Genomic DNA, 15,938 nt, shown 5'->3' on the forward strand with positions numbered 1-15,938 from the left:
ATTTCTGCATCCTACACTGTTGGCAGTTCTGTGTAGGTGGCAGTTACTTTATTTTATTTCGGTGATTACAAAATAGAGTCGAATGTATGCAGTGGATAGCCGAGGCAGCTAGTTCATGGCGATTCGGCCAACCAAGTAAATGAATGAACTGAACATGGTGCAAACCACTATAGGAAGCCTGTGTGTATGAATTCTCATCGAGTGTGCCGCATCGGTGTTATGATAGAAAAATGAGTGAGAGAGAAGTAGATTTGGTGGTCTGTTGGATTAATGATAGGTTCGTATAATGACGGTCTAGGTTCGCTTCCAACTTCTGCCGATGCTTTTTTTGATAGGGAGAGACAGATTCTATTCGGTTCTGGCTACGCCAAGTGAAGAAGGTATAATGGCATTGTGATCTGAAATTCACATTAAACATGATATTCCTTCTCTACCAAGTAGGCGTTAGGTTGAACCACAATAAAGTCAGCAGTGGCGACGTGTAGAAACTCTAACACCAGTATCCTTTCTTATGCTAGTTATTTATTTCTAGTGACGAAACAAACGCTATGTAGGGTCACAATACACTTATTCCATCTTTTTTTAGAGCTTCTGTATGCCGATAAAATTGGTTCTGAACTGGGAATGCAACTCAGACCGCCCTTAACGCGGAATTTGATCCCTTCCTGACAATACAGCTCAGCTACAATTTGTTGTTTGTTCAAAACTGCAAATTCCTCAACATCTCCAGATATTGCGCGTGAATGGGTTCGAATCCTGTCCCGGCACTAAAGTTTTCATTATGAATTATGAAGCTCTAGCATGAGAACACCTATCTGCTGGTGGATAATAATTTTTATTTTTAATGTATTTTCATTCGTTGTCGACACTAACGATATGTGACGTTTTTGACTCCCAGTGAGACATATTATCAATATACCGTAATAAGACATATTACTATTTGCGAGATCGCTGTAAGTTCAAGGATGTTATTCCGAGCTGCTCTTCGTCGTATTATTTCTAGTTCAAACATGCTCACATGTCGCTGCTGGAGTAACAAACCCATATTTAACGTTAGTTTTCTCTAGAATATAACAGCTATAGGTGCCGGGTTGGAGTCCTGGGAAGGAAAAAATTAATGTTTCGTCTCGTCATTTCAGTTAAAACATCTTGCTACTGCCGAGAAAATCCGATATGTCACAGTTGATTGTGCTTCGATAACAATCCGATTAGGTTCTGTGTTCGAATCCCTGTCCAACACAAAGCTTTACCTCACGGCATTTCAAGCAAGTTACTTGTGAAGAAGCAATATTTAACATCTCTCGTAGTTCATTATCAGGGACAATAGATGCTGGGTAGGAATTCGCGTCCGTTAAAAATGTTTACGTTATGTAATTTGAAGTTGATATTTGGTAACTGATACTGTCTAAAATCGAGGTATATCACTCTCTGTATGCCTAGTCAGGAATGACTGTTAGTTTCCGTCAGTCACGAAATCTTAGTCTGCATGACCTTGGTTTGAATCCAAATGCAGAACGAGACGGTTCGTCGTGTCATTTGAAGTTCATACATAGTCACAACTAGCTGCTCGTGAATAACTTAAATTTTTAATATCATTTTGTGTTAAGTAACAAGTACGGTATGTTACTTTGAAGAGTAAATCACGAATACGACGAACTTACTACGTGCATTACCTATCTGACGTAATAATGAGAGTGCTAACATTTCAGGTATGTCATTTATTGTCATAAATGTGAAATTACTAGCCTTAAGGACAGTCTTATCTGTGATAAGGTGTTCCCTGATATTTCTAGTAGCGTGGTATTACACTACTGGCCATTAAAATTGCTACACCAAGAAGAAATGCAGATTATAAACGGGTATTCAATGGACAAATATATTATACTAGAACTCACATGTGATTACATTTTCACGCAATTTGGGTACATAGATCCTGACAAATCAGTACCCAGAACAACCACCTCCGGCCGTAATAACGGCATTGATACGCCTGGGCATTGAGTCAAACAGAGCTTGGATGGCGTGTACAAGTACAGCTGACCATGCAGCTTCAACACGATCATCAGGATTAGTGACTGGCGTATTGTGACGAACCAGTTGATCGGCCACCATTGACCAGACGTTTTCAATTGGTGAGAGATCTGGAGAATGTGCTGGTCAGGGCAGCAATCGAACATTTTCTGTATCCAGAAAGGCCCGTAGAGGACCTGCAACAAGCGGTCGTGCATTATCCTGCTGAAATGTAGGGTTTCGCAGGAATCGAATGAAGGGTAGAGCCACGGGTCATAACACATTTGAAATGTAGCGTCCACTGTTCAAAGTGCCTTCAATGCGAACAAGAGGTGGCAGAGACGTGTAACCAATGGCACCCCATACCATCACGCCGGGTGAAACACCAGTATGGCGATGACGAATACACGCTTCCAACGTGCGTTCACCGCGATGTCGCCAAACATGGATGCGACTATCATGATGCTGTAGACAGAACCTGGATTCATCCGAAAAAATGACGTTTTTCCATTCGTGCACCCAGGTTCGTCGTTGAGTACAGCATTTCAGGCGCTCCTGTCTGTGATGCAGCGTCAAGGATAACCGCAGCCATGGTCTCCGAGCTGATAGTCCATGCTGCTGCAAACGTCGTCGAACTGTTCGTGCAGGTGGTTGTTGTCTTGCAAACGTTTCCATCTGTTGACTCAGGGATCGAGACGTGGCTACACCATTCGTTACAGCCATGCGGATAAGATGCCTGTCATCTCGACTGCTAGTGATACGAGGCCGTTGGGATCCAGCACGGCGTTCCGTATTACCCTCCTGAACCCACCGTTTCCATATTCTGCTAACAGTCATTGGATCTCGACCAACGTGAGCAGCAATGTCGCGATACGACAAACCGCAATGGCGATAAGCTACAATCCGACCTTTATCAAAGTCGGAAACGTGATGGTACGCATTTCTCCTCCTTACACGAGGCATCACAACAACGTTTCACCAGGCAACGCCGGTCAACTACTGTTTGTGTATGAGAAATCGGTTGTCAGCTTTCCTCATGTCAGCACGTTGTAGATGTCGCAACCGGCGCCAACCTTGTGTGAATGCACTGAAAAGCTAATCATTTGCCTATCACAGCATCTTCTTCCTGTCGGTTAAATTTCGCGTCAGTAGCACGTCATCTTCGTGGTGTAGCAATTTTAATGGCCAGTAGTGTACTTTGCATCTTGAGTTATTGCGATACAGAGCAGTGTTTTCTAGTGATGACTTGTTAGAACAATTTTCAATAGTCAAACGACTGTACCAAGGATCGATTAGAGGACCTGCTAGACAGCTGCATTATGTGGGTTGCATGCGAATCAGGCGAAATGCAATTCAGGTCGTTCGGATACTTTTGAGCATGACTATACATAATCACGAGATCATACATACACAAAATCCTCCACCGGCAACACTTTCGCAATTATAAACGGCTGTAGAGGTAGCGTGGCTCAGTATTCCCGCAGGGAACTTCCAGCGACGTGTTGGGTCCATGCCATGTCGAGCTGCCGCACACGCCGGGCTGAAGGAGGTCCGACACGAGATTAGGACGTGCCCCATGACCTTTGGTACCTCAGTGTCAAAGAGCAAGTTTTCCTGGTTACACTAAGCGAAGGTATCTTTAGTGATTTCGACCCGGCTGCTCTGCGATGCAAATCTTTTCTTTTCGATGAAGCAGTGACCGTATTGATAAACTGTTGTTCAAATGCACCTTGTTTATTAGGTGAGCGAGTGATTTCTGAAGTAGAGCACGCGGACGCTGCATCTTGTGTCTCCAGTCTTATCTAGTGCCGGCTGCAGCCTCATGTTGTCAGCTGAGCTCAATACCGCCTGCTCTACGTGATTATTGTTATCTAGTGCGGCAAACCTTGTGATCTCAGCTCGCCAGGTCAGTTGCTTTCACTTCACTGTGTATAACTAATTTAATCATCTGGCTCGCAGCCTGCCGCGCACCTTTCCACGTAGCTGTTTGTTGGTTTGGGTCTATTGTACCTTAAGAGTAACTATACTGTGCGTGTGGCTGTGATGTCGATGTGCATGTGTGCGTGTAGTGTTGCGTGTCGTATTGTGTTGAGGCAATGGGAGAAACTGGAAATAGTGAAGCCCATTGCCAGCACATTGTCTGCCCTTCTCACAAGAAACCCCTTGAGCGTGAAGTCACAAGTAAACTGGTGTTCGCGCGTTTCAAGGGTGCTCGATACAATTTACAGTATGTACTACGCTATGCACATCAGTTTCCGCGCGACATAGATTACAATGATTTCGAGGGAAGCAGTGGATGATTTCATAACTTCAAACATTCCTTAGTAAGGCTTATCTGAAAGTGTTGTATTAAGAGTTATGAGAAATATTTGCTGCTAAGACTCTCAACGTGCACCAGGAGGCCGAAACAAAGTGAGTGTCCGGGATGTGCAGAGATCATCTTCTATGGGACATATGTATTACACTTCACCAAATGGACGTCATCGACATTCAAGAAATGTTCAAAATAAACCATTTGTTTGCACCACTGATGGAATGTGAGGACATGCCACCGAAAGAGAAATAATCTATCGTAAAGCCTATCGTCAAACTGGCTATCCTTTAAGGCGTAGCTGTAGATAGTGAGATAATATGTTTTATAGGCACGGAGAAAAGCAAACATCCAGAGGCTGTATTTGTCCATTGGTTCCAGGTGGTATGAACTAAAATGTCACACACTTTTCAGGAGGGATAGCTTGCTCTAAAGGAATATGATTTTTATACGCAGACCAGAAATCCAAGCAAAAGCAAGTTATTGCCACCAATAGAGCAAAAGCAAAGTTTATATCACAGCTGTAGTTCTCTTAGCCCGTTTTCGCACTCTTGCTTGCTGTGACGTAGATATTCTCTACTGCTTTTTCAAGATCACGCGCACGGGAAAGAATCGTAAGGGGGCATAGCACCTACAATTTCTCGCTGCACTGTAAATGACTTTACAGCCAATTTACCATCCAGATTAACAGTTGGCATAATTGTATACGAATGCGTGAAGACATGATGTTAGTTGATCTTGGTACAACTCTCTTGGTACCTCCGATTTCCAGGATTCCTTTCATATACATTTCCTCTTGAAATTCCGATCGGTCGGAGTTGAAAAAAATTCTTTACTGAACGATTAGACGAATTTGTTTACCTCATCTACAAATTATCGGGCCGATTCCGCTGTTTTCAAATGGTTCAAATGGCTCTGAGCACTATGGCACTTAACCTCTGAGGTCATCAGTCCCCTAGAACTTAGAACTACTTAAACCTAACTAACCTAAGGACATCACACACTTCCATGCCCGAGGCAGGATTCGAACCTGCGACCGTAACGGTCGCCCTGTTCCGGACCGAAACGCCTAAAACCGCTCGGCCACCGCGGCCGACCCTGCAGTTTTCTGTGCGTCGTCAAGTCGACGGTTTGTTTGAAATTTCGTTATCTTACGTCTTCCAATTCTGTAGCAATGTTTGAAGTTATGCAATCATCCAATACGTTCCTCCAAATCATTGTAATCTATGTCGCGCGAAAATTGATGTGCGTAGCTTAGTACGACACTATCATGCACATACTGTAAACTGTATCGAGCATCCTTGAAACAGTTTTTGTAACAAGTGTACCGTGTTCTCTGTTGAATATCCCTAGTTTTTCTTGTGCACCACACGATCATATTGCTGCTGTCTTATTCGAAATCCGTTCATTTTTTTTTCTTTTTTTTTAATATGCTACGGATGAGTTTCCATGTATGTAATTATATTTAGTACCTGCTCCTTGAAAAACGATCGTTCTTTACAACGTTTCACTGGAGAGAGGATTTGTGGCTCCCTGTCCGACAAGGATGGTGAAATAGATGGCTAGACACCCATTTCAATGTCGCTTTTACTTGTTAAGCACGTATCGTCATCATTGTACTCACGTACTGTAAACTGTCCGCACAGTCGAGCGTATACCTTCCACTGACCGATCTTGCTGAAACGCTAATATTTCATCTGCCACTTCTTTATCACTCTGCAAACTTCCTTGGGTTCCATTCTGACGAAATGTCAACTTCGGCAGCTGTTGTTGTGGCTATTATGCAATGTTTGATTTGTATATCGTTACCATTGCCCTACTTTGTATCTACACCAGTAGCACTGTAGCAGTGTTGTGAGTTACTCGTCGACTAAGCAGTTCAACTACGCTTCGTGGCCTCATGCTGTGCCCACCATTGGATACATCCGGTCCTGCCGCCTGTTTCCATTAACAGCCAAGACTGCGGCTGCATGGCAGACAATATACGGGCGTCCAATACCGTAACCATCATTGCCCTTTTGCGGCCTCACACTCAATAGTTTCCTTGTCAGGCAGAACCAAGAGGACCACCGAGCATTGTTTCCCGATCATAAGACATTGCGGAGAAGTTTGGAATTTGATCCAGGACTTTGGCATGTACAGTGCTGAAGAAAGGAAACTCCATCTACATGCGTACTCTGCAAACGACGGTGAAGTGAATGGAAGAAGGTACTTCCGGGTGCACCACGTATTAGGTCTCCTCCTGTTCCATTCATGAATGAAGCAGGGGAGGAAAAGTGCCTCTGTGAGCGCTGCAATTACTCAGATATTGTCTTTGCCGTCTCTACGGTAGTGATGTGTACGGGATTGTAATACTGAAAGACGTGCACTTCATTCACCATTGAGTGCTCGTATTTCATATTTCTAATCCCAGCATTCTGGTACTCGGTAAAATAATAATTCAGGTAATATTAATAATTTCTATGGATTGCCTGATTTATTCGACGATTTTTACAGGTTGTCTCACACTGATCTGTGAGAGGAGCTTGGCGCCAGGAAGTTTCTTTATTTATGGGCGAGGGCAGCAGTCTTCCTAGCAGCCATGATGGCTCCCCGTTTCCTGTCCTTTTTCCGATCGCCAGGGTAGCACGTAGTGGCGTTTGAAAGTTCAGTAGTGGCCAAAGTTTCTCCCGTTCTCAGTTCGCCAACCTGCCTTACCAACCTTGTAAACGCTATTTCTGCTCAATTTTAACGTCGCCCTATGATTGGCCAGTTCAGGTGCGCGCCCGTATTTCGCGCCAACCGCCCTCCGCGGATGGGTGGTGGACAAAGGGGCGGTAGTTCAGTTCTAGTGTGACCGTGCCTGAGGTCGGAGGTGCCGCTTCCAGGAGATGAAGTTCGGCAAGCATGAGCGCCGAAGTGCACTGTAGATTCGCGCCCTGCGGCCCAGAGGGAACCTGGTAGGTCATTGTGAATACTTTCGCGTCTTGCGGGTTTTATTGCTTTAGTACGGGAGGCTACCGAGCGATTCACGCACAGTAGCATCTTCTTAGTCTTTAGGTAATTCCCGGTGGTGGTAGTTGCACGCCAGCAACCCCTTCCTTTACTAAATGGGTTCTATTTGATAATACGGCGATCGTTATTAAAATTCCTTTCCTCCCGCAATCGTGGCGTGTTATGAACGTACGTTGGGGTCGCTGCTGAACTCGAATCTTTCTTCCCCCCACCCCCATTTGGTTGTATTATTGTTCGATTCTCAACTGTTTAATAAATGAGTCCGTTAATCTTACACTCTCTCTCTTTCCTTACGTGAACTCTGTAGTGTTGGCAGATTAGCCAACACTGTGTGGAGAGAGGAGGCTGAAATGCACGCGTTTAAACTCACGCAGGCTGGCGTGAGGTCTGAAACAGGATACGTAATGAATGCTATAAAAAAAAGTACGTAGCTGCTGGAATACTTAACTTTAATCCATAATTGGTGTACATCGCTCTTGACGGTACATGTTATACTCTCACTAGATACTGTTAATGGCGCCTTGCTAGGTCGTAGCCATTGACGTAGCTGAAGGCTATGCTAACTATCTTCTCGGCAAATGAGAGAGTCTTCGTCAGTGTAGCATCGCTATCAAAGTCGTCTGTACAACTGGGGCGAGTGCTAGTCAGTGTCTCCAGACCTGCCGTGTGGTGGCGCTCGGTCTGCTATCACTGACAGTGGCGACACGCGTGTCCGACATGTACTAATGGACCGCGGCCGATTTAAAGCTACCACCTAGCAAGTGTGGTGTCTGGCGGTGACACCACAAACTCGTCCCTAGTGTAACAGAATAATGCGGAACGATGTTGCTATAAGGTCGTGCAGGTCTCGCGCCACTAACGATAGATCGTATAAAGATTCAATATCGCGCGCCTGGCACGACCGTGGCACCGATAACAGTAGTAATCATGTTCAACTGTTCCCCATTGATAAACTGGGAAGTGTTCACGGCTCGGTGTGAGTACGTGAGCACTAAATCCACTCGATGTGGTGGAAGTAGCGGCCTCTGTTTTGCCTTGCTGGTTTAGACAAAAAAATTTCAAAAAATCACAACCCCTACAGCAAGGAATAGTAACCCGAAAAATAAAACGAGCAACCGCTTTTAATATATTCCTAGTTTATCCACTTCAGGCTGCTTCTAGAAAATCTGTGAGCAGGCTTCCGCAGGGCAGTTGTCGTCTGTCATCAAGAGTTCCCCAATTCAGGTTTTTCGGCGTCTGCTTAGCACTCTCCCGTGAGTCAAACAAACTGCTGACCATTCGTACTGTCGTTCTTTGTTTACGTTCAAAGTGGCCTGTTCCATCCGATATGTGCGGTGTCCTGTAAACTGCAAGCAGTGAAATCTATACCCAGTGAGATTTGCACCCAGAAAAGGTCGGGGAACGGTCCACTAATCCGCCCGTCCCAACTCACGCGACTTGGCCGGCACGTAGGAGGTCCCAGGGCCAGACCCGGCCCGCCGTTCAGCCGTCGACACACGGACCGTGCATCAGAACGTTGAGCGTTGAGCGTGACGAGTTTCTGACGTCATAGCGTGGAATAGCACGTTAAGCCGTCGACACACGGACCGTGCTGTCGAACGTGAACGTTGAGCGTGCCAAGTTCAACATGCTGCTGAACGCTCAGGAACGATGCGACTTGTGCATACGGCACGTGGGCCCCAACGTGGTATACGCGATCGCAACGCACTCTAGCGGCAGTTGAGTGATGTTTCTAGTTCGTAAATAACACTATTTACTCAACGGGCGCGCGTAAAATTCCCACGTTAGCTCTATTAAAACGCACATTTACTCCATCGTCCACGAAAAGGAAGTACCATGTCCAATCAATAAGGACACAGGCTTATAAAAGTTCCATTACATATAGTACGGTACAAATTTGGAATACTTCTCCACATAAGATAAACATTATTTCATCATTCCCACATTTTAGTAAAACCCCAAGGTCAGTCTTACTTGATCACTGTTCCTACCCAGTAGCAGAATCTTTGCAACATGTCAATTACGAAGCGTAAAAGAAAAAGGAGCAAAACATCTTTACACAAGTAGCGCAAGCTGTCCTGTAAATTAAGCCAATCGAACAGTCACCCCTCAAAAAAAAGGTGAACTTATATTTACATAACATCAAATATTATAGTATATATTTATATTAATCTAATATTAAAGTATCAGAACCTAATAAAAACGCGAATGTTAGGGGAAAGAAGTTGGTAGCGTCAAGGGGCGAACCAGAACCTCAACTAACAGCTGTGTATAGGACAGTTACGCTAAACCAACATCAAACCGTCTGCATCTAAATCATATTGTGTTACGCCATGCTGAAAACCTTAATCGTAGATATGTTACTAATTGAAATTTAATTATAACAAATTGTACCAAGAACAATACGTTTTGGGTGCATCTTCAGTTTGTCGCTGCCTTCATTTCCTACTCTCAATACGCAAGTTACAGTAATTCTTTTGCCACAAATATGATGTTTCTCATTATTTTATTGGAACGAATCACACAGTTAACAATGGGTTTTCCAGGGATTCTCAATTTGCTGGTGCTCAGAAACGGCATATATACATATAGGCTTGAAATGAATGCCAATATGGCGCCTCACAACTCTGTACTGAAGGGAGACGGCGTGCGTGTGACGGTAGGTGGCGTTGTGCTCTCTCATTGGTCAACGCTCAGACGCACGCTCAGAACACCTAACTTGCCAGATATTGCTCTGCACGTTTGGAAAGGCTCCCGAACGTGCTGTTCCACGCTATGACGTCAGAAACTTGCACGCTCAACGCTCAACATTCGGATGCACGGTCCGTGTGCCGACGGCTTTACGTACTGTCCTACGACAGCCTGTAATGGAGGCGGCCGTTGGAGCGCTGATAAGCAGAGGTGCAGATGCTTGAACAACAACTGTAACGTCTAAATTTTTACAGTCGGAAGTGATTATAATTTTTTTTAATTTTCTGTTGGACACAGTATTTTTTACTTTGGACCAGGTCTTCAGAAAGTGCGATGGAAAACATTACAACCCAATTTCAGATGTGTATTTTAAAAATCGTTTCTCTTCTAATTGTCAAGGCATACTTTAAAATCAATTATGATCTACACTTGCGGATTAGCGTATGCTGCATGTAATGTACATCAGATGCGTTGTCATTCCAACGAAAAGGCCATTTTGTGCGTATACAGGGAGAACCAGAACTCCACCGACAAAATGTCGGAGGCAGTCCAGGCATATCGTTTGATTTCTCACCCCTTGTAGCAGGATTGCACTGAAAATGAAAAAAACAACACCGTGACGATATGCTCTACCGTTCCTGCAGCGATGGCAACCACGTAGCAAAAATGTTCAAATGTGTGTGAAATCTTATGGGACTTAACTGCTAAGGTCATCAGTCCCTAAGCTTACACACTACTTAACCTAAATTATCCTAAGGACAAACACACACACCCATGCCCGAGGGAGGACTCGAACCTCCGCCGGGACCAGCCGCACAGTCCATGACTGTAGCGCCTCAGACCGCTTGGCTAATCCCGCGCGGCCACCACGTAGCAACAGTATGTCTTCTCTGCATAGACGGCCACGTATAACCGGATCCTTTCGTGTTATTATGTTTTGGTGATTGCATATTACAGGAATTTACAATTTTCGTAAAGTGTTTTCACAGAAACAAAGGTAATTATGGTATAAAAGATAACTAAATCATAATTACCTTATTGCTTCCGAACGCGCCGCTACTAAAATACTCAGAAAACATCCCTCAACGAACTCCGGAATGTTGTCTGTGGAGTGCTGGTTCATTCTGTTTGGAATGCGTTATACGAGTACATGACATCTCCCAATCCTAGTGTTACGTGTGCTCGACCTCAAAATGTGTCTTTAAAAAATAAAAACAATTTTCTTTATAACAATAATTCTACATTTACATCCATACCGGGCAAAACACTGTGAAGACCATGGCAGAGGGTAGTTTCTCTTTTTAGTTTAATGTTACCTGTTAGTCTAATTTGGTATGGGTCCCAGAAATATTCTAGGATGGGTCGCACGAGTGTTTTGTATGCAGTCTCCTTTGTACGAGTATACTGATTGTATTTGCCCAGTATGCTACCAATGAACCGAAGTCTGCCTCCTGCCTGACCTAAGACTGAGACTATGTGAAGGGCTTATTTCAGTAGTGGTACAAGTCCATTTTTGTTCATTCTCAGATACAGAGTCCTAAAGTTAAATGAGCGCTGAAAAATCTGCAGTTGAGATACCAGAAATATTCAAGCATATGATTTCTTGCTGGAGATGAACCTTTCTTTCTGTTTGTTTGGATCATTAATTTCAGAAGCATTATAGACAGAAAAGTGGAGATAATGGACTTGTACCACTATTGAAATAAGCCCTTCATGTGATCATTCTATTTAATATCCCTACAAGATGTTACGCCTAGGTATTTGTACGAGTTAATCGATTCCAACTGTGACTAGTAGATATTGTAGTCATAGGACAGAGAGTTTTTGTTTTGTGAAGTGCACAATTTTACATTTCTGAACCTTTCAAGCAAGTTGTCAATCTTTTCACCACTTTGAAACCTAATCAAGGTCTAACTGACCATTTCTGCATCTCTTTTCAGACAGTACCTCATTATAGATAACTATATCATCTGCGGATATAGTTTGCAAGGTCACTACTGCACAACATTAACAACGGGTCCCAACATACTTACCTGGGGAACAGTCGAAGTTGTAGGTCTATTGATGACTCTCATCCTAGATAACTTTCTGTGTCCTCCCTACCAAAAAATCCTCAATCGAGTCATAAATTTCGCTTGATACTCCATACGGTCGTACTTTTGACAGTAAACCTTGATGTAGTACTGAGTCAAATGCTTTTCGGAAATAGATAACTACTGCATCTACCTGTCTGTCTTGATACGTGGCTTTCAGGTACGAGTTGGGTTACACATGGCCGATGTTTTCGGAATCCATGCTGTTTGGCATCGATGAGCTACGACACAACGTTTGAGCTCAGAATATGCTCTAAGATTCTACAACAAACGAATCTCAAGGATATTAGACTTTAATTTTGTGGTGGCCTATTGTTACTGTTCTTGTAGGTGGGTGTGACCCGCACTTTCTTCTTATCAGTGGTCATCGATTTTGCTCGAGGGATCTGTGATGGATATTGCTTAAAATGGGACGAACTCTGACGGAAATGTGGTAAAGAATCTGATAAAGATTCAATCGGGTGCTTAGGCTTTGCTAAGTTTTAGCTGATTCTCAACATCACTTCTCTCTAAAATTGTGCGAGATCTATTTACAAGCGATAGCCGTGTATAATTCTGCATATCATTGTCGTTATCGCGAAGTGGAACCTACATGAGCATTATAAAGCTGTGTATTAAATAAGATACACTTTAAAGAACAAAACATCCATAAAACTTTGATGACATCATAACAAAAGAACACACATTTTTTTGGGTGGCAAACGATAACGATTTTTAATTTAAGGACAGATTATGCATGCTAATGTTACGGATGACAGTCCTACTAAACTGGAGAATACGAAGTAAATAGTCCAGAATTCTTATAAAGAACAACTGCCTACATGAGTAACTTACAAGTAGATATATTCGGTGTAGCAAAGCAGCTTAAAGCACTTAATAAGGCATGTCTTCCGCCCGAGATTGTATATCAGTCAGGTGCCTTTCACAGTACGCTGATACAATAGCTCGTCGAAAGATCCGTACTAAGGACAGGAAAGCAGCACAAGTTACACCAATACCCAAGAAAGAAATAGCTGTAATCCGCTGAGCTACGGACTCATAGTCTATCAGCAACGTCAATTTGTAGCAGGATTTTGGGACATACACTGTGTTCGAACATTATGAATTACCGCTAAGTAAACGAGTTATTGATAAACAACCAACATGGATTCAGAAAATATCGTCCTTGTGAAACACAACTGACTCTTTATGCTCCCAAGGTAATGTCAAACTGATTGCATATTTTTAGGTTTTCAGAAAGCTTTTGACACAAGTTCCTCACAAACGACTACTAATCAAATTGCGTCCCTATGGAGTATCTTCTCAGTTGCGCGACGGGATTCGTGAGTTCCTGTCAGAAAGGACACAGTTCGTTGTAACTGATGGAAAGTCATCGAGTAAAAAATAAGTAATATCTGGCGTTCATCAAGAACGCCATCTGTTTTTCCTAATTCGTATTAATGATTTAGGAGACAATCTGAGAAGCCATCTTAGATTGTTTGCAGACTATGCTGTCATTCACGGTCTAGTAAAGTCATCAGCAAATCGAAATCGGTTGCAAGATGATTTAGGCGAAATATTTGTATGCTGCGAAAAATGGCAATTAGCCACATGTGTACTAAAAGGAATCCTTTAAATTTCGGTTACACAATAAGAGCTGCGAACAACTGAATTTCATTGGTAGAACACATAGATGTAACTGATCCACTAACTAGGCTTGCCCGTCCTCTACTTGAGTACTTCTGTGTGATATGGGATATTTACCAGATAGGATTAATGGTGGACATCGAAAAAGTTCAAAGAATGGTAGCTCGTTTAGTAGAATCGCGAGATTGGGGAGAGAATGTCAACGGATTATGATAGGCGAGTTGGGCTGCAACCATTAAAACAAAGACGTTCTTCGTTGGGGCGAGATCTAGTCACAAAGAGAGTGATCATATAGATGTAGATGAAGACATGCTTCATAAAAGAAAGAAAAGTACTGTAGTATATAAACTTTAAAACAAATACAACCAGTGCCACACTCATATGTAAGAGGCAATATTGTAGAACGTTATGTAGACAATTGCTCTTCTCCTGGCAGTAAGACGCTTTGTTTACGTTATTCATTTGCAAGGCGGCGTCGACGTGGTTTGGACGGGGTCACACAGCACCCTACTCCGGGCGAAAGGAGGGAGTGGGCGAGTACACAGGGCGCAAATAGGCCGTGAACAGCGAGCAGGTAGTTTCCAGGTATAATGGGCGCAAATTGCACAGATTCCTGGTTGCGTGCAAATTTCACTAAGTGCACTTTCCATATATCCGGTATGTGCGCCGTGCACTTGAGCAATGCTTCAGTACAGATCGCACGATTGTTTATTAAGCAGTCTTCTTTGTAGATTGATTGCCTTTTCCCAGTATCCTAGCAATGAACTGAAATTTGCCAACTGTTCCACCAACGGTTGAGCGTATGTGGTCACTACTTTTGATTATGCCCACAAACTGCTACAGCCGGGTATTTGTGAGAGATGACTGATTCCAATCGTTTCCTCATTGATATTACTGTTAGAAGATACTACGTTTTTTTCGTTTAGTGACGTGCACAATTATACATTTCTGAACATTTAAAGCAAGTTGTCAATCTTTCCACCTCTTTGAAATCTTATTAAGATCTCACTGAATATTTGCGTAGCTATTTCATGGTCGTATATTATGACGTTTCTGGAGACAGAAAAATCTCCTTTTAGGAAACAACACAGGTTCTGAAAGTAACAATCACGTGAAACCCAGCTCGCTATTTTCATTCACGAGTTCCTGAAAGCAGTAGATACGGGCGTCCAGGTAGATGCTGTGTTCCTCGACTTTCGAAACGCGTACGATACATTTCCGCACTGAATGAACCAAAATACGAGAGTAACGAATATCAGACCAACTGCGTCATTGGACTGAAGAGTTTCTAGCAAACAGAAACATTCTCAAAGTAGAGAAATCTTCAGCTGTAAAAGTAAATTAGGGAGCGCCACAAGGGAGTGTTATGGAACCTCTTTAAAAGAGGAGCGGCTTTTGTAGAAGATGCTCCGCGCCCAGACCAGATTACCGCGCAGAGACGAACGAAAACATCGGCGCAGAAGAAGAGTTTGTGAAGGAAAAGAGGCTTATTTTTGTAAACGAAATGGCTAATATTTTGGAATTAGTGTTGGTCTTATACAATATTGTTCATCATGTACAGCGATTCAATAAAGCTTACTACAGGACGGGTGCTACGTCAGTTGACTGCTGCATTGAGAAATGGTTGCGTCGACGCCTGTAAGAAAGGTAATGGCTTTCTGGACAGAAGGTAACATTTTTAATAATATCCTGAATCGGATATATCGATATTTAAAAGATATCATTACCGGCTCTCGATATATTGGAAAGAATTACCGATATATCGATGGGAAAGTATCGATGCACAAGGCAAAAAAAAAAGAACGACTCCACATTGTACGAGGTGCATTCAAGTTCAAAGGCCTCCGATTATTTTTCTAATTAACTACTCACCCGAAATCGATAAAACTGGCGTTACTTCTCGACGTAATCGCCCTGCAGACGTACACATTTTTCACAACGCTGACGCCATGATTCCATGGCAGCGGCGAAGGCTTCTTTAGGAGTCTGTTTTGACCACTGGAAAATCGCTGAGGCAATAGCAGCACGGCTGGTGAATGTGCGGCCACGGAGAGTGTCTTTCATTGTTGGAAAAAGCCAAAAGTCACTAGGAGCCAGGTCAGGTGAGTAGGGAGCATGAGGAATCACTTCAAAGTTGTTATCACGAAGAAACTGTTGCGTAACGTTAGCTCGATGTGCGGGTGCGTAGTCTTGGTGAAACAGCACACGCGCAG

The 15,938-nt window shown here is 43.3% G+C and overlaps 1 protein-coding gene across 7 annotated transcripts in view; it reads left to right on the plus strand.

Annotated features, from left to right (window-relative positions):
- Window positions 1-15,938, plus strand: part of LOC124798322 (protein rolling stone-like) — a 167,777-nt gene that overhangs the window by 49,454 nt on the left and 102,385 nt on the right. For 2 of the 7 annotated variants that reach the window (XM_047261669.1, XM_047261672.1), the window contains exon 1: window positions 3,707-3,916. The exons of 2 other annotated variants lie outside the window; for them this stretch is intronic. The gene's annotated coding sequence lies outside the window, so the exon portion shown is untranslated. Of the gene's footprint in view, window positions 1-3,705; window positions 3,917-15,938 lie in introns of those variants that run through there. 3 more of the 7 variants (XM_047261663.1, XM_047261666.1, XM_047261673.1) reach the window with 2 other exon arrangements.

Source organism: Schistocerca piceifrons, chromosome 5, assembly GCF_021461385.2.
Source record: "Schistocerca piceifrons isolate TAMUIC-IGC-003096 chromosome 5, iqSchPice1.1, whole genome shotgun sequence".
NCBI lineage: Eukaryota > Metazoa > Arthropoda > Insecta > Orthoptera > Acrididae > Schistocerca > Schistocerca piceifrons.